Below are 19,570 nucleotides of genomic sequence, written 5' to 3' on the forward strand. Positions count from 1 at the left end.
ATAAGTCAAATAACTATTACTTCGTGTACATGAAATTCTCTAATAGTAAACAAAGATGTCTCTTTATGTTGAACTCGATCTGGGCGCGTAGCCAACGTGCCGATCATTGACGCTCCGTAGCATATCTTAGTCATCTCTCTAGTACTCTTTCACACTAGTGCGACAGTGACAGTTGCCTTTCGTTCGTTACGGAGCGTTAACGATTGCACATTGGCTACGCACCCTGTAGAAATCTATTCGGAATAATATTCCAGGATGGTAGATTCTTCTGGTGCGTTGTTTCATCCGTTACTTTGGATGCTGACTGTAGTTATTGGGACCACCGTCACAGAATAATTAATAGTACTATCGTACAGAAAGGAAAGTTCCTACAAAACCGAAGTTTGACAGCGGTTCAGGGTCGAATCATGCTGTCCCTTTCTAATATATGGCATTATCCCTTTCGGCTATTTAGGGTTGTCAAAAATCAAGTGATTATCTTATCTGTGGTCATGCACGCAAAAGGAAGTTAAGTGGTGCCAACCCTAATAATTGCTCGGAGCGATGCTGAGCCGAGCGGAGCCGAGTTTGACCGAAGTCAGGAGTTTCGCACCCCTGCCATCGGTTAAAAAGCACTCATCCCAAGCAATAACGTATGAATTGCACGAATTCAACCGGCCTCGAATGTCTGTAGACTATAAAATATTTAGTTGAGCAACCTGTATTTACTTGCGGATAAGTGTAGGAAAATCACAGTGACGAAATCTCGTTCATAACCACGTTGAGAGTGTCACTCGAATTTCGAATTTCGAAGGCGCTAGAACTCGTAAAGTAAAGATTCGACTTTGTTTTAGGGCCTGATTCGGATTATGAAATAAACATCTATTAGACATCTTTTAGACATCACCAAGATATGATAACGATATGTTTAAGATCTAACTTGTCAAATTTGACATTTGCGCGATTCTGGAGATACTCTTGAACGATTTCCACAGGATGTGACTTAGAGATCTAATTCACATCTAATAGATATCTTACTCTATCTAACGTAAAAGTGACATTGGATGTCCGAATTGCGCTGCAAAAGAGAACTAGTTGATATCTAAACTATAACGTATCTAGAATGGATCTAGTACGTGTCGTCTCTTGTGAATATCTTGAAGTTCGAATACGGCAGTTTGGTTTAGTTATCTTAGGGCGTCCGCTAGCTGGCGCGGGTGCACGGAGCGGGCGCACGCACGCGGTGCCATTGTACAGTCAGCAGCAGAAGTTGCTAAGCGGGCGAGGTGTTCAAAATTACCTTGACACGCTCTTATTATCTTAACAATAAAGTCGCGTCAAGATCATTTTGAACGCGTCGCCCGCTTAGCAACTTCTGCTGCTGACTGTAGGATGAAAGGTTAATAAAAAGAGTCAACATAAAGGCATGCCTTTTATACACAGATTACACTTCACATGTGGTAACGATACTCAATATATTTTTTTTCATAAAGAGTAATTATTTTGGGTTTAGTCTTTGGTCTCTTTGGGGGAGGCCTATGTCCAGCAGTGGACGTCCTCTGGCTGATATGATGATGATGATAGTTATTTTATAGGTATCCTAGCTTGGTGTGTTGGCTTAATTTTTATGTAAATAGACACAAACCTATAAAGCAAGCCTTATCAGTAAGGTTTACATACAAATACATAATTGTAGAGTAAATTTTAACTTGTTAAAAAGTCTAAATATTATAAATTTTTTCTGTGTGTTTTTTTATCTGTATTTTGTATGTAAATCGACATTAAGAGACCATATACATCTCTTAGTAATTGTAATATGTTAGATTGAATTGTTAGTTTTATTTTATAAAATTGTTGATGTTATTATTTTTGCTTTTATGTAAATTCAATGTTGACGTGTAAAAGTGCCCTTGTGGCCTATTTGCTGAATAAATGTTGATCTTTGATGTTTGATGTTTGTTAGTGGAAATAAATCGATTTTGGTAAGATCCTTAGTACTTATTTATATCCTATTTGCTATTAAGGTCAAACACATTTTAGAAAAAGGTCACTTCTGTGTAATGTACAATACAGTAAATATGTATAAATAATAAATATCCCATTTTGCTTATTTGAGTCTGCCGCCTGTAAGGGTAAAAATTAACTTTAGATTCCTTTAGTTTTTTGATGTCTACAGAAGAGACGTGAAAGATTTAGGCATTCTATAAAATGTGTATGACTCATTAGTACTTTTTTGTATTTTATGTTATGTTAAAACAGAATATTTATTAAAATAGGTATACCTAAAGGCCTTTAAAGGCTTGCAATATAATTTTGCGGTCTAACCGAATGCATACGCTAAAGACCGGTCAAGGCGACACTAACGTTAGGCAACGCAAACCGGATCACGCTTGACACAACTTATAGCTAAATCTATGCACAACTTGCATCACTTAAAAATCAACATTATTTATGCTAATGACAAAAGTGAGAGTAGACAAGCAAGCAAAAAAACTTACGTTTATTTAGAGAAATCCTTTTCAAAACACTGCACCATTTTATTTTAAAACACACAAAAAAAAATTAAAGTTCATAAACACTGGCAGGTAAAAATTAAAAAGAAAACTATTTCATAAAATATTTTTAATCACTGGCTGCTTTTTTTTAACCGGCGTTCGATTTTCGAACCGTTCGGCTGCGGACGCCGCACGTGGTAGGTGGACGGTAAATGGGCATAGGTATCACCTGTGGCATCTTAAGTTAATGCACGATAGTGCGGCCGCGCATTTGCGATCACAAATTGGCATTTAGCTTTTTACGATACTGGCTTTATGGTCCGACGGGCGTTGGAGGCCTTTTTTAGCGTCTGTGTTTTAATTTACTATCATGCTTTACGATATTTCTGGTTGCATTACATTGAAAGTTGAACATAATTGAAAAAAGGTTTTTTTTTGTCTTGAAAGTGACATTGTTTACATAAATTTCACAACAAAATATAATTATCTATACACATAGGTATGCGCAATATGCGCTTGTGTTACATTTTATGAACTCTAATTTTCTGCCTGTTGTTTTTATGTTAATTTGCTGTATTTAATCATGTTTTCATTGTGCACAATAAATTATGTATGTACACTATGTACCATACAATGTATTAGCAGACTACTAAAAAGATAATCATACCTAATATATATACAATGCTAATTCTAGATTAAGATCTAGATAATAACGTGGTCGTGATCACGCACCAACGGTTTTACGGAGCCATAAGAAATGCATGGCATAACAACGGCTATAATTATATTATATTGGCCGAAGCGACTCACGTGTTTTTTTTTTTAAGGTTTATATAACTGACAATAGTCCGGAAAATAATGAAGGGAAATTAGTCGCCAGTTCGCGTCGGGCCTAAACAATGCACGCGACCTTGCATCCACGCTCGCGCTCGTTTCGGCCTCGTTAGATTCACCAATTCGTTAACATTTAACTATGATGTGTCTGTCATTGATAAGCTATGACGCAATCAGACATTCTGTTATGAATGGGATTTGGACAGGATTTGATTCGTAAAGTTAGGACGTTTTTTTGTCAGATATCTATAAAATTTGTTGGATATATAGAGTTCCCTATTGTACAATATAAGCGTAATTTTATCGTAGGTATGTTTTTTTCATGAAGTTAAGACTTTTTGCAATAACTCAATAATAAACATAATTCATCATGTTCTCTAATATAGTTTTCATTTACTGTCATTAAACTCTAGCTATTTACATTTTTTTTTATAAGCTATGGACCTATGGTTCAAAAGTTAGATGGGAGGGACAAATTTTTTTATAATTATTTTGAAGCGATTATTTTAGAAGTAGGTACTTTATCAAAAAATGGTTGTTGAAGATCCCTATTCGCTTTCAAACCCTATCCTAATCCTACTCCGTAATAATATAGTTAAAGCAAAGAATTACATCCCAACTTTATGTACTCGTACGGACAGACAGACAGACAGAAGGCGGACATGGTGAAACTATAAGGTTTCCTAGTAAACTACTAAAAGAACACTCACAAAAAAACTGAAATACTTGACAACAGTTTATTATTTTTGAGTTATCTATAATTAAAACAATACAGAACTTGACAGAACTTGAGTTTGAGTTTTTCCTCCAAGTCGTAATCTAATATCAAATGTCATTATTGTTCAAAAGCGCGGCATAGGTACATATCTGTCACTTGTCTAACATTAAAAAAAACTAAAAGATCGTTTGAGATATCCTCAATAATATTATGACGGATGGCTACCGGGCTGGATTGGCTTAGCTTTACGTATACTACGTCATCTGTGCCAAGTAAATTCTTCCGATACCAAAATTTGCACGTCCCATACATTGGGTGACACTACTTCCCTCAGTATAAATCTAAGCGGAAAGAATCGTGGAATGTATGGGGCCTTTTCTTTCTACGGAAATTACGGAACCCTAAAAAACAGACTATAGGTACAAACCCAGACAAATTGGGTATAAGAACTATAAAATTGACCAATCAAATTATTATTTTAGTACATATTTGGTAGATGAAAACATTGCTTAGTGTTTTATCCTAAAACCCTGTCCACGGGAACTCCCCAATACCTTTTTGGATCATTTTACCTATTATTAAATTAATATGTAGGTATTTCATCACTGGAGTTTCCATTCATCATGAAATGTAAACGTTATTGACTTTGGACCGGGGTAAATTGATAATTACCAAATGTGACGATTGTGGAGTTTCATACCCAAAAGGTCCTTATGCTCTATTTTTTTTCTATGTGTATAAGGATCCTTCTCTGATGGAAAGATACAAATCATCTTGATGTTATATGTATAGTCATCAGCAGATTGTTATTACACTCAAAGTGGGTCAAATATATCGTTACATTTTTTTTACCATAGAAATAAGTAAGTACCGAATTAATTCTGTACTTATCTAGCAGAAACGTCTCCAAATGATACCATAAAGTTTAGAAACAAATGAAAACTGGAAAATTCACTGTCTCGGGCGGGAATCGAACTCGTGATTCTGGATCACTGGCCCATCGCTTTGCCATCTGAACTACCGAATATTCACTCGATAACAGCAAATATTTCCACCATGTCACTTATTATACCAAAAATAATAGATAGTATAGAGGGGTCCTGTCATTGTAAATTTTGTAGTCACAGTACATTTACTGCCATCTATCGACACATGACTATAACTCAAAATGAAAACGTATAAAATTATCAAAAAAAAATTAAAAATGTATATATGTATATGGATAAATGATTTTATTATTTTTATATCATTCTGATCCACGTTCATTCACTGATATGTATGTGTTAAAATTGTTAAATATGAAACGATGTAGTGCCAACTAGCCGAGGATAGGCTAAAAGGTGTGTGCGGCATCTATCCGAGAATGACTTTTTCTTGATTTCCGAGGCACGTTTTTTCCTTAGACTTTATTCATCTTATACGAAGTTACATATGTCTTTGCTTATACGCAGACGCACATAAAGGAGGCGCCTAGCGACATCTACCGTAAGAACATTACACTTCTCTAACAGCTACCGGGGTTCCAAGCCACATTGAAAATTCACTAGTAAAGTCCTTTGTTTCCTGTGAAACTTTCTTAAAATTCCCGGGAAATTTTCCAACTTCATGGAAACTTTCCGCAAGGAATGGCTTAAAAATCTTACCCTTTACTTAATATTTGTTTAAATTTTAATTTTAATAGCTGTCAATAGAGTTGAATATCATATCCGCCATCTATATGGCCCGTATGCGGAAAGGGCTTAACACATACACATTACACATATATGAGAACGTGAGTCATCCTACGCGTACTCTTAGGAGCATTTTCTGCAGACAGACAATCAAACGATTTCCTACTTAGAGTAATGAACGATCACGTCTCGGCTTTGCACTGATCTACACATAGCGGCGCTTGGTTGCCTTCCATACCAATAACAAGCTTTAGGCTGCGGTCCCACCAGTGCGACGCCATGTGCCATGTGCGAGGATGCGTAGAGAGGGATGTATTTATTAAAAGAGGCCGCGGCCGCTGCAGGTGACCATCGAATGCGCCGACTTCTGACGGAAGGGTGTCGTGTTTCGGAGGTTCCTCGGCAAACTGCCGAATCCGACACAAGACCAGACGAGTCAACGGAGCCACGCCGTTTTGTCGCCAAAATAGTGTTTAGTTTTTTAAGTTATAAAAATGCATATATTATGTTAGTCTGTAAGGTATTTGTAATATGGGCCTTGTTTTCTGATTTAAAATGATAAATAAATAAAATGAATTAATAAACTAAGGGCTAACGTCTCCCGAGCGTCGCTGCCAACTTCTGTGACTGCTGCTCGACGCGCCAACATGCAACACGTTGGTGCAACTGCGCAGCGACACCATTTTCCATAGGCAGGCGTGGCTCACTCCGTGATTTCGTCTTTGCTACAGGTAGCTAAAAGTACATCCGTTCGACTCCAATTTTGGGGTTTGCCATAAGCCGCGCGTGGCGCTGTCGCCACCTAGCGGCCATATCTGTACTGATCGTGACAGACGCCTTTTGTTAGAGAGTGAGTCTTCTGTACCTAGTACTATTATTTATTCTGTGCCATAGCGCTGACTAGACGTCGACGCTCAATAGACGCTAGTGTGGGGTCCATAGAATCACTTGATTTACTTATTTTCGCTCAGCATAGCCCCAGCGGAAAAAAATTATATTGGTCCCTAACAAACACATCCCTTGCTACACATCCTCGCAAATCTCTGGTGGAAACGTGGCCTTATGAGCCAAATTTCGCATGTTTATGTTCATTATTTCTGTATGTGGTTGGTCTTGTAGGTACATTATAATTTTTATAGAATTGAATATTTTTCTTATGTTACAAGTATCCATTGACCACGAATGCGAAGCCACGAATGCAATCCAGAACTCACGAGTTCAAACCCCGGCTCGTAGCAATGAGTTTTTCGGAACGTATTATGTACGAATATCACTTCATATTTACTAGTGGCTTTTCGGTGATGGAAAACATCGTGAGGAAACCGGACTAATCCTAGTAAGGCTTAGTTTCTCTTCTGAGTTGGAAGGTCAGACGCTGCCATCTCCCTTTCGTAAAAACTAGTGCCTACGTCAATTCTCAGGATTAGTTGTCAAATAGACCCCAGGCTCCCATGATCCGTGGCAAAATGCCGGGATAACGCTAGGAAGAAGAAGAATCAAAAATATCTGAACACTCACTAGAGCGCCTTGATAATTAAATAGAGTCGCGTTCAGAATGTACAGATATTTGTGAGCACCTTGGCCGCTCCGATATATCTGATGGCGACTGTACGTCTGTGTGTCTTTGAGAAAATGGAACGGGAAAACTAAATGTACCTACAAGCATTGGCTTTAGTAAGTAAATTGACACTTGAAAATGTCGATATTTCTGCGCAGTCGATATGAGACATAAGATAACGATATTATGCATTTCCTTCTCACACGTCTCTAAGGGGTTTCAGATAACATACCTATCTGAAGTTACTAGTTTAGAGCAACACACTTCGGTAGCTGATTATCAGTAAATTTGTATTATCTCGTTTCAAGTAGGTATGTTAACAAGTGTCATTGTGAAGGATGAGGAATTGGAATATTTGGAATTAGTTGATCGTACCTACAGTTTTTCTTGGTATAACTTTAGATACTAATTTCCAGTGGGGACCCCAATAGTTTATTTTATTCAATCATCATCATCATCATCGCAGCCATAAGACGTCCACTGCTGAACATAGGCCTCCCCCTTGGACCTCCATTCGTACCGGTTGGAAGCGACCCGCATACAGCGTCTTCTGGCGGCCTTAACAAGGTCGTCTGTCCATCTTGTGGGTGGACGTCCTACGCTGCGCTTGCTAGTCCGTGGTCTCCACTCGAGCACTTTTCGACCCCATCGGCCATCTTCTCAATATTAAATTTTTATTCAATAGTTTATTTTTTTTACTCCATCCATAGCATTATGTCATGGTGTTTTAGAGTGGGGCGGTGCTTCAGAGACAAATACCATTTTTGTTTAGCATCGCGAAAGGATGGGTGAAGATCGGGCAGCCAAAAAGGCCTAAGCCTCAAAAAGGCCAAATCAAAATTTTGAACTAAAAATATTTGGGCAACGCCTTATTCTTGTAGCGATAGGTGTTGAAGGCTATCCCACTCGAATATTTAAATAAAGATCGTGATGGGCTTTGATTATTGTCATAAAATTACTTATTTTTACCAACAGCTATAAACCAAAAATACAGAGCTAGATATTTTGCGAAATACCCCCATAATTGACGGACTGATCAACGCCACTCAGCAGTGGACTACGAAATTATGCGCGGCGCACTCATTCTTTCTTCCGTGGAAATTATACATTATTATAAATAACATTTACAAGACGTTTGACGGTGACATACGGTTTTGTGCAACCGACCTTGGTTAAACCTTGACGAATAAACAAACAAAAAATGGGCCAAAAATTTACCTAAACTTACCTACCATAGATACACCATATAATATTACCTACTCATAGTCGTCACCGGTATTTCTTAGGACACCAGGTATTTCCCTGACTCATCTGAGTACCCTATCGAATGGTATCTGCTGCTACCAGAATATAAATAGATTCAATACATCACATACAGACTGTACACATTCGTCGAGACCCTCTCGCCGAGAGTCTCGTCATCGCTCCGACCCAATCGGAGAATGGCGAGACGAGACGAGTAAGGGCGAGACGAGAAGAAAGCAATATGTACACTCGTTCTCGGCCTGTCTGAGGGTGTCTCGACGAGTGTGTGCAGCCAGCAAGTCAGCAACGGACGATATAATTTTCCTGTTGTCAAATTTAATAACCACCATAAAACTAGATTTACTGAAATACACGGAAAAATTAGCATACATGTCGTTTAAGACTTATATCTTATCAAGGCGCTTTTAAATAAAACAAACGCCGTAGCATAGTCTAATAAAACATGGTCTTCTCTTCCCAGAGTGACACAATCCTACGTCACAATAACATGGCCGCTATATATAGCACTATCGCATATTATCATATAGCGCTGTCGCATGATGACGTAGGCTTGTGTCAGTCAGGTGACCTAGAAAAGACGGGAAGAGAGTACCAGGCGGAGTATATTATAATACCATGCGCCGTAGCCTTTCGTTACCTACCCTGACCTCGCCAAAACTGTCACACATTTTGCTAACTCCGTATCTACTCATTTAACTTCATCTAGCTAATGGTTCGTGTCATTAACTAGCGTGATGGTTTTTATTGGAAATATACTTAACAATTACAAAAGAAGGAATAAAAGTCTTTAGTTATGCTCACGTGAGGTAGGTAGTGTAGCGTGTTTAGTCAGCATTAAAAAAAAAAACAAAGAACCCAAGGTCAACCGGGGTATTGCAACTACATATAGGAAATATTCTAGACTATTCTAGTTAATTCCTATTCTTTCTTGATACGGTTGACCCGGTACTAATGAGTTTTTCGGAACTTATGTACGAAATATCATTTGATATTTATTTACCAGTTGCTTTTCGGTAAAGGAAAACATCGTTAAGAAACCGGACTAATAATCCCAATAAGGCCTAGTTTCCCCTCTGGGTTGGAAGGTCAGATGGCAGTCGCTTTCGTAAAGACTGCCTAAGTCAGATCATGGGATTAGTTGTCAAGCGGACCCCAGGCTCCCATGAGCAGTGGCAAAATGCCGGGATAACGCTAGAAAGAGGAGATATATGGTTGATCCGGGCAGGTGTGTCTCACTCCGCGATTTCGTCGCTTTGCTACAGGTAGCTAAAAGTACATCCGGCCCCAATTTTGGGGTTTGCCATAAGCCGCGCGTGGCGCTGTCGCCACCTACTTAGCGGCCATATCTGTGCTGATCGTTACAGACGCGTTTTGTTAAAGAGTGAGTCTTCTGTACTTAGTACTATTATTTATTCTGTGATCCGGGAGAAAGGGAAGGGTTCTTACAGAAAACCGCAGCTAAATAGCACTCTACTAATAGTGTCATAACTGCCATAAGGGGAGTGCACGCTACAATTGGAAGGGGGAGTTTTTACTCCAGATTTAGTTCTAGTACTGACTTAGCTAAGTTCAGAAAAAAAATTTTATTAGCCTGTAGGAGAGTCTCACTGCTGGGCAAAGGCCTCCCCTCTTTCCCGCTAAGTTCAAATTCTAAATTCCAAATTCCAAATTATTTATTTGTTAAACATAGGTACAACAGGTCTTAAATGTATAATAAAGTATCACTATGCTTCGCCATATGGCATAAGTACAAATATAGAAGACATGTATGGCACATTTTAAACTAAAACTTAATAAGTAATTAAAATAATGCACGTTATATTAATAGGTTACAAAATTTCCAGAGTCTGACAAAAAATCTTGTATTGAGTATATAGTATGCCTTAGTTATTAGGAAATTATACAGCATTTTTTTAAATTCGTTTAAATCATTCTGTTTTAAAATCTCTATTGGTAGTTTGTTATTTTTGGTGCCATTCCAAAAAAGCTTTTCGCTAGTAATGCAGTTTTACATGACCTAGAGTTTATTTTATGTTTTTGACGATAACTATTGGAATAGGAGAATTGGTCAGGATTAGACTTAATGTATAATGCGACTTCGTAAATGTATAGACAAGGAAACGTGAGAATATTTAACATGATGAAGTAGGGCTTACACGATTCTGGGGTTTTAGGTTAGGGTTCAGAATTCATATTTAGAATTTATTATTTAGCGATACTCCGCCGCATCCCTTAAGGACTCACGTTAGACAGGGCCGTGTCCGGGCCGGAGCTTCCGACGCTTACTTTTCTATGACATGACAGGTGATCACGTGATGCTTTCCATAGAAAACGATGCGCCGGAAGCTCCGGCCCGGACACGGTCGGGTCTAACATAAGTCATCCGTAACACTCCTATTTTTGGGTTAGGGGTTATAAATCGGACCATTTATTCCAATTCAGATCATACCTAATTGTCAAGAAAAGGGTTAAAATACCCAAAACTGAAAATATGGTCAGTAAATCCTCATAATATTTCATTGTTCCCAATAAAAGCTCGACGTATAGTGCACACACGTCCAGGTCTTAACCGGATTATCCGCGTATCCTGAACTAGGGCGACCATCCGTCCGGCTTACCGCCGGACTAAAGCATATTCCAGATGTAGCAAGAGTACGGGCACAGTATAAGGAAGAGTCTTTTTACAACATTTTTTCTAATTAGTGTTTTATATATACTCACACTACTAGAGTCAGACCAAGATAACTATGCGGCGTTTTTTATAGCACAGACGGGTAAGTATTATTTAAAGGTCATAACGTCATAGAGTTTTGACGTTTGACTGTAAATTATTAATAAAAAAATAGGGGACATCTTACACAGGTCAACCTAGCCCCAAACTAAGCAAAGCTTGTATTACATAAATAGGTACATACTTATGAACATAGAAAACATCCATGACTCAGGAACAAAAATTTGTGTTCATCACACAAATAAATGCCCTTACCGCTTCGAGCAACACCGGCTTCCGACACGTCGGAAGGGAGGGGCCCAAGCGATATCTCGCCGTACAAATCTTTCTGCCATTTTTCGCGGGGGGAAAGGTGCACACAGTCGCATTTCTCACACACTTACATACAAAATCCAGTCTGTAATGACGACACAAATACATAGAAAATGACACACGTCAAAGACAAATCTTGCAAACCTCGATCTCTTTTTGTGTACGGACGAGTGACTAGTGTCACAACACGCACACTAACACATTTTCGTTGAAGTATGTCATTGTATTCTGAGAGATGAGAAGTCGGATTTGTCGCTCGACCGATCCGCAATTTGTACTGAGCGAGCAAAATCGATAAATCCAACAATTACTTGAGACTAAAATATAATAATTGTATTTAAATGTAATTTAACGTATGATATGGAAAAAATTATTACATGTGAAATGTAACACTTTCTTTTTGTAAATTTGATGTCCCCGACCTCTTTTTATGACAAAAAACCGAGCAAACAGGCATTTTTGTGCAGCAGTGTTCACGCGCGCGTCTGGACTCGGTGTAGTGAAAAATCCAAGTGCAACTAGTTTTATTACCCGCGCTAGATTATATTGACGCGCTAATCTTGTACCTCGGCAGAGGGGAAATAGTGCCGCCTCCCTTCCGTGTTGCTCGAAGCCTTACCGGGATTCGAACCCAGGACCATCGGCTTCACAGGCAGAGTCACTAGTCACCACCCACTAGGCCAGACCGGTCGTCGATAAACTACTTTTTAAGCCCCCAATGGCCGAAAACTAACTTTCTAAAGAAATGCATGAATGATAATATAAACGGGAGCCTGTCTCACCCGTGCTCTGTAAGCGATTACAATACTACCCGAGACCCAGTTATCCGTATACACTGGAGTTGATTAAATTAGAGATTTGTACAGCTAGACGGGCGTTTTAAGTCCACTGTAGTGTAATGCGGTCTATTATAACGTTCAGGGGCCCTAAAACTACTCAACTATAATCCAAAATTAACTGGAATATGCTCGGGGAATATGTGACGTTGTAGATAAGATTAAAATATGAAAATAGCGCCTTATTATTGACAACTGACAATGACAGGCCTATTCGGATTTCGAGATAATCACAAGATATAGAGACGATTTAGAGATCAACTAGATCTACATTAATAGATATCGACTAGATGTGACTTGGATGTCTGCAAGGATGTCTACGAAACCTCGATTTTTGAGATTTTTACGCAGGATTTTTCGCCTTGTCCTTATCGCACTAGTTTAGGAGCCGCTTCCGTTAGCTAGATGGGTATATTTACCTAAAATATTTAAAACTCAGGTCCTGTTTCGTCTTAACATTGAAATTTGTTAGTTTCACATCCGCACCTCTTGATTTGATTGGTAACGTCACAATCTTACAATCGAATCAACCACATTTCTCGTCACATTCATACAAATGGAAATCGTTAAAAAAAAAAATTAAAAAATAAAATCTGTTTATTTCACATAAAAAAATAACATTACACGTTCTTAACCTAGTTATAATCTTTAATATTTAAGATTTTAGTAACTAGGATGAGGGGGACATATTTATTCCCTAATCTTAAGTTCTAATATATTTATTACTTATCATTATGTATTTATGTATGTTTATGTGTAGGTATATGTATTATATTTATTTACTTAACTAATAATTATTCTTGTACTATGGTATTCAGTTCTTTTTTTATTATATACTTAACCTTATTAGGCTTATTACTTATTTCTAGTAATACTCTATTAGGAAAGTTGTTTAGAATAGTAGGTAAGTATGAATTCCAAACTTTATTGCCATATTCATTATTTGTTTTGGGGACTATAAACTGAGGTTCATTGGGTAATTGCCTGAGGTTGGTCGGTCTATGGTATCTATCCAGCTTTCCTAATAAGTCTTTGTATTCAAGAATCACAGCCAGTTTTACTTTATTAAATATACTAAGTACTCTACAATATTGAAACAGTTTATCATAGTTATGCTTATACTTTTGTTTTATTTTTAATGGAACTATGGTTTTTAGTATTCTTATTTGTATATTATAAATTTTTTGCAAGTATGTATTGTATGTTCGTCCGTAGCTAGATATACCGTAGTTAATTATGGAATCTGCTAGGGCCATATATAGCAAGCGGAGTGTGTTGTATGGCATTTTGTATTTGAGTATACTTAAATTACTAAGTATTGCCCTCAGTTTATTACACACATTGTCAATGTGAGGCCCCCAGTTGAATTTGCTGTCAATTTTTAAACCAAGGTAAGTATGGTTTTCAACTATCTCTAACGACTCACAATTGCAGCTTGATAACCGAGAGTGCATACACGAATGTTCGTGGGCTATTATTCTAGGAGTTGTGGTAACCTTAATATATGGTGAGTGGATATACATAATTTTGGTCTTTTTATAGTTAAGGGACAGTCCTACATCATGTGCCCATTTACATAATTTATCAAATTCGCTTTGCATTTGACTCTCCGCGATCTTTATATTAGAGTTTGCTGTTATAAGGCAAGTGTCGTCAGCAAATTGGTATACAGAGGCGGATTGGAATAAGTTACACATATCATTAACATATATTAGATATTCAGTAGGCCCTAATATGGATCCTTGTGCTGTCCCATGAAAAGATTGTAGTAGTTCGCTTTGCTCTCCTGCTATACTGACTGTGTTATATCTTTCTAGGTGGTAGCTTTTAAACCAGTTTAGTGTTGGCCCCTGTATACCATTTTGCTGGAACTTTTCATATAGAATTTCATGATTCAGGGTATCAAATGCTTTGCTGAAGTCAATTAGTACTATTATTACATGTTTCCTGTCACTTAGGTGTCTATTTATCTCGTCAGTGAATTGTGCTAATAATTGTGTTGTACTTTTGCCTTTTTGAAAGCCGAATTGTCGCTCGTGAATTATGTTGTTACTTGATAAGAAATCATTAACTTTTCTTCCTATATATTTTTCAATTATTTTATCTACGGTGGAAAGTATTGTAATTGGTCTATAATTATTAGTGTCCGTATAGCTTCCTTTTTTGTGTATGGGTCGGATTAATCCGACTTTTAATTTATCTGGATATGTAGAATAGCTTATGCACTGATTTGTTAGATGTGTAAGTACTGGAGTTAACTCTTTAGTAATAAATTTAATATCTCCTGCTCTTAATTTATCATATCCTGCACTTTTGTGTTCATTAATGTTACTAATAATATTATTAGAGAGAAGCCTTACCAGGTGGCGCTAATTTTTTCAAGACCAGCTTTGAGCAAAGTTGTTTCGCGCTAAACCAATAGGTGGCGCTCAATTACCTACTGATTTGCTGCAACTTCAGCCCGCAACAACTTCACGCAAATAAATGGCGCCATATTGCCATCCTCTGGTTTGACCCACTTTTGGCTCGACACTGGTGCGGTGCGGTTGTCCCGAAATTCGCGATCATTTTTGTCCACGCTTTATTTAGTTTGAATTTAATTTTGATTTGTTCGTTTTCATCAATAAATTGAAATTACTTTTGTAGCCTATGTGTTTTTCCTTATAAATTCTCATCCCCTTGCTAAAATCAGAAAGCGGGATATTAAGAACTAACGCATAGCCTTACATTTCTATTGCTTAAGCCGTCTTGATTTAAATTTTAAATTATCGAATAACAGTTATTGTGTCACGTCCCATCGTCATATTTGTTTTGATGCCGATTATTTTTCTTCGTGTATGGATTTATTGAAATTGTGCAATACTATTTATAACCGTAGTTTTTGGAAGTGATTGTTTTTTGTTCCTTTTTTTGGGAAGCGTTAAGTACAAATAACGTTTTGTGCAATACAATTGTTAACTTTGTTTTTTTTTCCTTCTTTGTTGGTAACGTGTTCTTAAATCGTACCTACCTACCCAATTGTAAAAAAGTTAATTAGTTTTGTGATTTTGATCTTCATATCGATAAAGTTTTGGCAATGACTGATAGGCGGTCACGTACACGAAGTAGGAGTCGTCATCGTAGTAGAAGTCGTCATCGTAGTGAAAGTCGGTACCGTGATGACCGTAGATCTAAAAACGTTGACCTTAAAAAAGAAATGCGGAAAATTTTTGAACGTTTAAGTGCTTTAGAAAGACAACCACCCTCATCGCAATCAGTGTCGCTGCCAGCCATAGGTCATCGGGACTCCGGGGGCACGCCGCCGGGCACGCCGCCGGGCATGCCACCGCGGAGACGCAGCCGGTCTATGGCACACGCGCCTGACCACGTGGCGGTTAGCGCCAGTCCACGGGCGCAGTCTGCGAGCAGTGCAGTGGCTTCGGAGCAAGCTACAACTGAAGCATTGGTGAACGTGATACGATCCATCAATAACGCGGTGAGATCTAACCATTCTTATTATATCTCTAACTTTGACCCTAGCATACACGACATTGAAGGCTGGTGTGAGGAGGTAGATCGAGCTAAGGTAACAAACAACTGGTCCGACAATGAATGTTTATCTCGTATTGGCAATTATCTAAAAGGGGACGCTCGAGTTTGGCTCAACGAATGGGTTACGAACGACCGCAGCTGGAGCAATTTTAAAAGGGAATTTAAGCCTTTATGTCCGAAAAAGCCTAATGCGGCTAATATTTTATTTGATGTAATGAAAACCGATTCCGACCAGTATGTTACATATGCTGACTACGCGCGGCGATCGTTGCTCCGCCTGCGAGCTGTAGCTGGATTAAGCGACGAACTAACGTCTGCTATTGTGATTCGTGGTATAACGGACCCCCAAATTCGAGCGGCCGCTACAAATGCCAAACTCTTGCCAAGTGATTTGGTTGAATTTTTATCAATTTACGTCAAGCCAAATTCAACCAAATCTGGTAGTTCTTCTGTTTCCTCATTACGAGGTAATCGCGACGGTTCCAAAGGGCGGCGTCATAATGACGTTGTACGCAAGCGTCGGTTTGAGAGTGGCAAATGTTTTTCGTGTGGTTTACCCGGTCATGTACAAGCTTCTTGCAACAAAAAGGCTAAAGTCGAGGACGTTAACACTCCAAGTTCAAATCAGGCTGCTGTCACGCCTGGTGCCTCAGCAGCAGCGGCAGTAAAAACCATAGTGTGCTCATTTTGCAAGAAGCTTGGGCATAAGGTGGAAACCTGTTATGCCAAAATGAAATCAGAGTCTCGCAATCAGTCAAATGTAAATTTTTGCCGGGAAGCTGATAGTGAGTGTGATAAAGATGTAGTTGCGGCCGTTATACAAGGCGTGCCGGTTGATGTTTTAATAGACAGCGGGTCTAAAGTTACACTTATCTCGTCAGACATTTTAAAGCATCTTAACGTTCCGCGTAAGCCCGTGTTTCTCGTATTAAAGGGTATTGGTGGTGAAGTAGTGGTTACTCAATGCGTCACTTTGCCAATTGAATTTAATGATGTCACCTTAGAAATGGATTTATTTGTTATGAATCCCAGGGATATGAGTGCACCTGTAATAGTGGGAACTGATGTGCTTAACCGCGATGATATTTTGTACGTGCGCAGAGGTGTGGATCAAATTCTTACTCGTGTCACTAACGATCAAGAAACAGTGATGGTGGTCGAGTCTGATGGTCAGCTTCCGATAAATACAGAATTAACTGGAGATGATTTGAACAAACTTCTTGAGCTGATCAAAGAATTTTCGCCATTTTTTATAACTGGTACGGCCGTTTCAACTGTTAAGACTGGAAGCATGGCCATCAGGCTTACCAACAACACACCGGTGCATTATAGACCATATCGGCTCTCACAGGCTGAAACTTTACGCGTCCGGGAAATCATAAAAGATCTGTTAGAGAAGGGGGTTATTCAAGAGTCTGAGTCCGAATACTCAAGCCCCATTCTTTTAGTTAAAAAGAAGGACGGCACAGATCGTATGTGTGTCGACTTCAGAAAATTGAATGAGGTCACGGTTAAGGATCGATCCCCGTTACCACTTATTGATGACCACATCGATCGACTAGGCCGTGCTAAATATTTTAGTAGTCTCGATATGGCCACCGGATTTCACCAGATTCCAATGGACAAGGACTCTGTACCGCTTACCGGTTTCGTGACGCCAGAGGGGCATTATGAGTACCTAAAAATGCCTTATGGTCTCGCTAATGCGCCAGTTGTATACCAGCGCATCATTACCAAGACCCTGCAGCACCTCATTGAATCTGGTAAAGTCCTGGTGTACATTGACGACGTGTTGATTATCAGTGAGACCGTTGACGAAGGGATTGCTACTTTACGAGAGGTGCTTTCAACTCTGACAAAAGCCGGGTTCTCTATTAACCTCAAAAAATGCTCATTTTTGTCGACGAAAGTCGAATATTTAGGCCGAACCATCAGTCAGGGTCAGGTACAGCCGAGCGCTCTTAAAGTGAAAGCCCTTGCTGAGTCTCCGGTGCCTCAAAATGTGAAGCAGGTTCGTCAATTTCTCGGACTGGCTGGGTATTTTCGTAGATACATTGAGGGTTTCTCGTCAAAGGTAGCATGTATTGCCAGACTAACAAAAAAAGATGTTCCTTTCGTATGGGGTTCCGAACAAGAAACTGCACGAAAGGACATTATAGCGCATTTGACGAGTGAGCCTGTTCTTGCTATCTTTGATCCGAAACTACCCATAGAGGTTCACACGGATGCCAGTTCAATAGGTTATGGGGCGGTCTTAATTCAAACTCATGGCTCTGGTCACAAGCGTGTGGTTGAGTACTTTTCGAAATTGACCCAAGGCTCAGAACAAAACTATCATTCTTATGAGCTTGAGACTCTTGCGGTGGTCAAGGCCCTGCAACATTTCAGACACTACCTGGTGGGTGCGCAGTTCAAGGTCGTTACCGATTGTAACGCTTTGAAACTGACTCAGAAAAAAAAAGACTTACTGCCACGAGTTGCCAGGTGGTGGATGTACTTGCAGGATTTTGATTTCTCGCTCGAGTACCGCAAAGGCTCCGCTTTGCCTCATGCAGACTATTTAAGTCGCAATCCGGTTAATGTTGTTCGGGTTCAAAAGCCTCAAAATTGGGCCCAATTGGCCCAGGCTGCAGATGAAGAGTCTCAATCCCTCTTACAAAAATTAAATGATGGCCAGTTAGATTCCAATCAATATGTCAAAAAAAATGATCTTCTGTACTATCGGTACTGTCCTACTGGAGAGCAAGCCCGACTCTTATATTACATTCCAAAAGGCCACAGACTCAGTCTTCTCCGCGTCTTTCACGACGAACATGACCATATTGGTGTCGACAAAACGTGTGACCTTCTTTTAAAACACTTTTGGTTCCCGGGTTTTCGCTCCTTTATTCAAAAGTACGTGTCACATTGTTTGGTATGCCTTTCTCAAAAAAAGCTGCCACGTGCTCCCCATCAGCCTATACATTCGTATGAAAAACCCGATGTTCCCTTTGAAACCATTCATGCCGATGCACTGGGTCCTTTACCTGAATCAAATGGTCATCGTTACGTCCTCATTGTTGTGGACAGTTTTTCGAAGTTTTGCCTTTTATACCCCATGATGCGCCAGGATGCTGGCGAGCTAAAGCGACATTTCACAAACGCTGTGTCACTTTTTGGCACTCCTAAGCTTATTGTTGCGGATCGTGGCCGCATGTTCCAAAGTGCGGAGTTCACTAATTGGGTTTCTGAGTTGGGGAGTCAAATCCATTTGATAACCCCTGAAATGCACCAGTCGAATGGACAGGTTGAACGATATTGTCGGACCCTGCTAAATATGATCAGGGTTGAGAGTAACTATCGTCAGGAAGAGTGGTCATCTGTCATGTGGAAGTTGCAACTGGTTATTAATATGACGAAGCACAAGACTACTCAGATGTCACCCCTTAATCTGTTAGTTGGAGTTGACGCCATGACACCTGTTATCCGCAACGTCGTGCGGGATATTGCCATTGAAGGAAGTCATCAAAATAGGGAAAGTCTACGAGAGATGGCGAGACAGCGAGTGTCTGAACGTCTACAGCGAAACCGAGATTTACAGGATGCTTCGGTTAATAAAAATAGGCGCGAGCCTCGTATGTTCGAAGTGAACTCTATGGTT

General features: G+C 39.3%; 1 protein-coding gene across 2 annotated transcripts in view; it reads right to left on the reverse strand.

The window, feature by feature from the left end:
- LOC134679036 (uncharacterized) overlaps positions 1-19,570 on the reverse strand; it is a 189,152-nt gene that overhangs the window by 154,297 nt on the left and 15,285 nt on the right. The window contains exon 1 of one of the 2 annotated variants that reach the window (XM_063537852.1): positions 2,478-2,561. The exons of the other annotated variant lie outside the window; for it this stretch is intronic. The gene's annotated coding sequence lies outside the window, so the exon portion shown is untranslated. Of the gene's footprint in view, positions 1-2,477; positions 2,562-19,570 lie in introns of those variants that run through there. 2 annotated transcript variants of the gene reach the window in all.

This window comes from Cydia fagiglandana, chromosome 2 (assembly GCF_963556715.1).
Source record: "Cydia fagiglandana chromosome 2, ilCydFagi1.1, whole genome shotgun sequence".
In the NCBI taxonomy this organism is placed as follows: domain Eukaryota; kingdom Metazoa; phylum Arthropoda; class Insecta; order Lepidoptera; family Tortricidae; genus Cydia; species Cydia fagiglandana.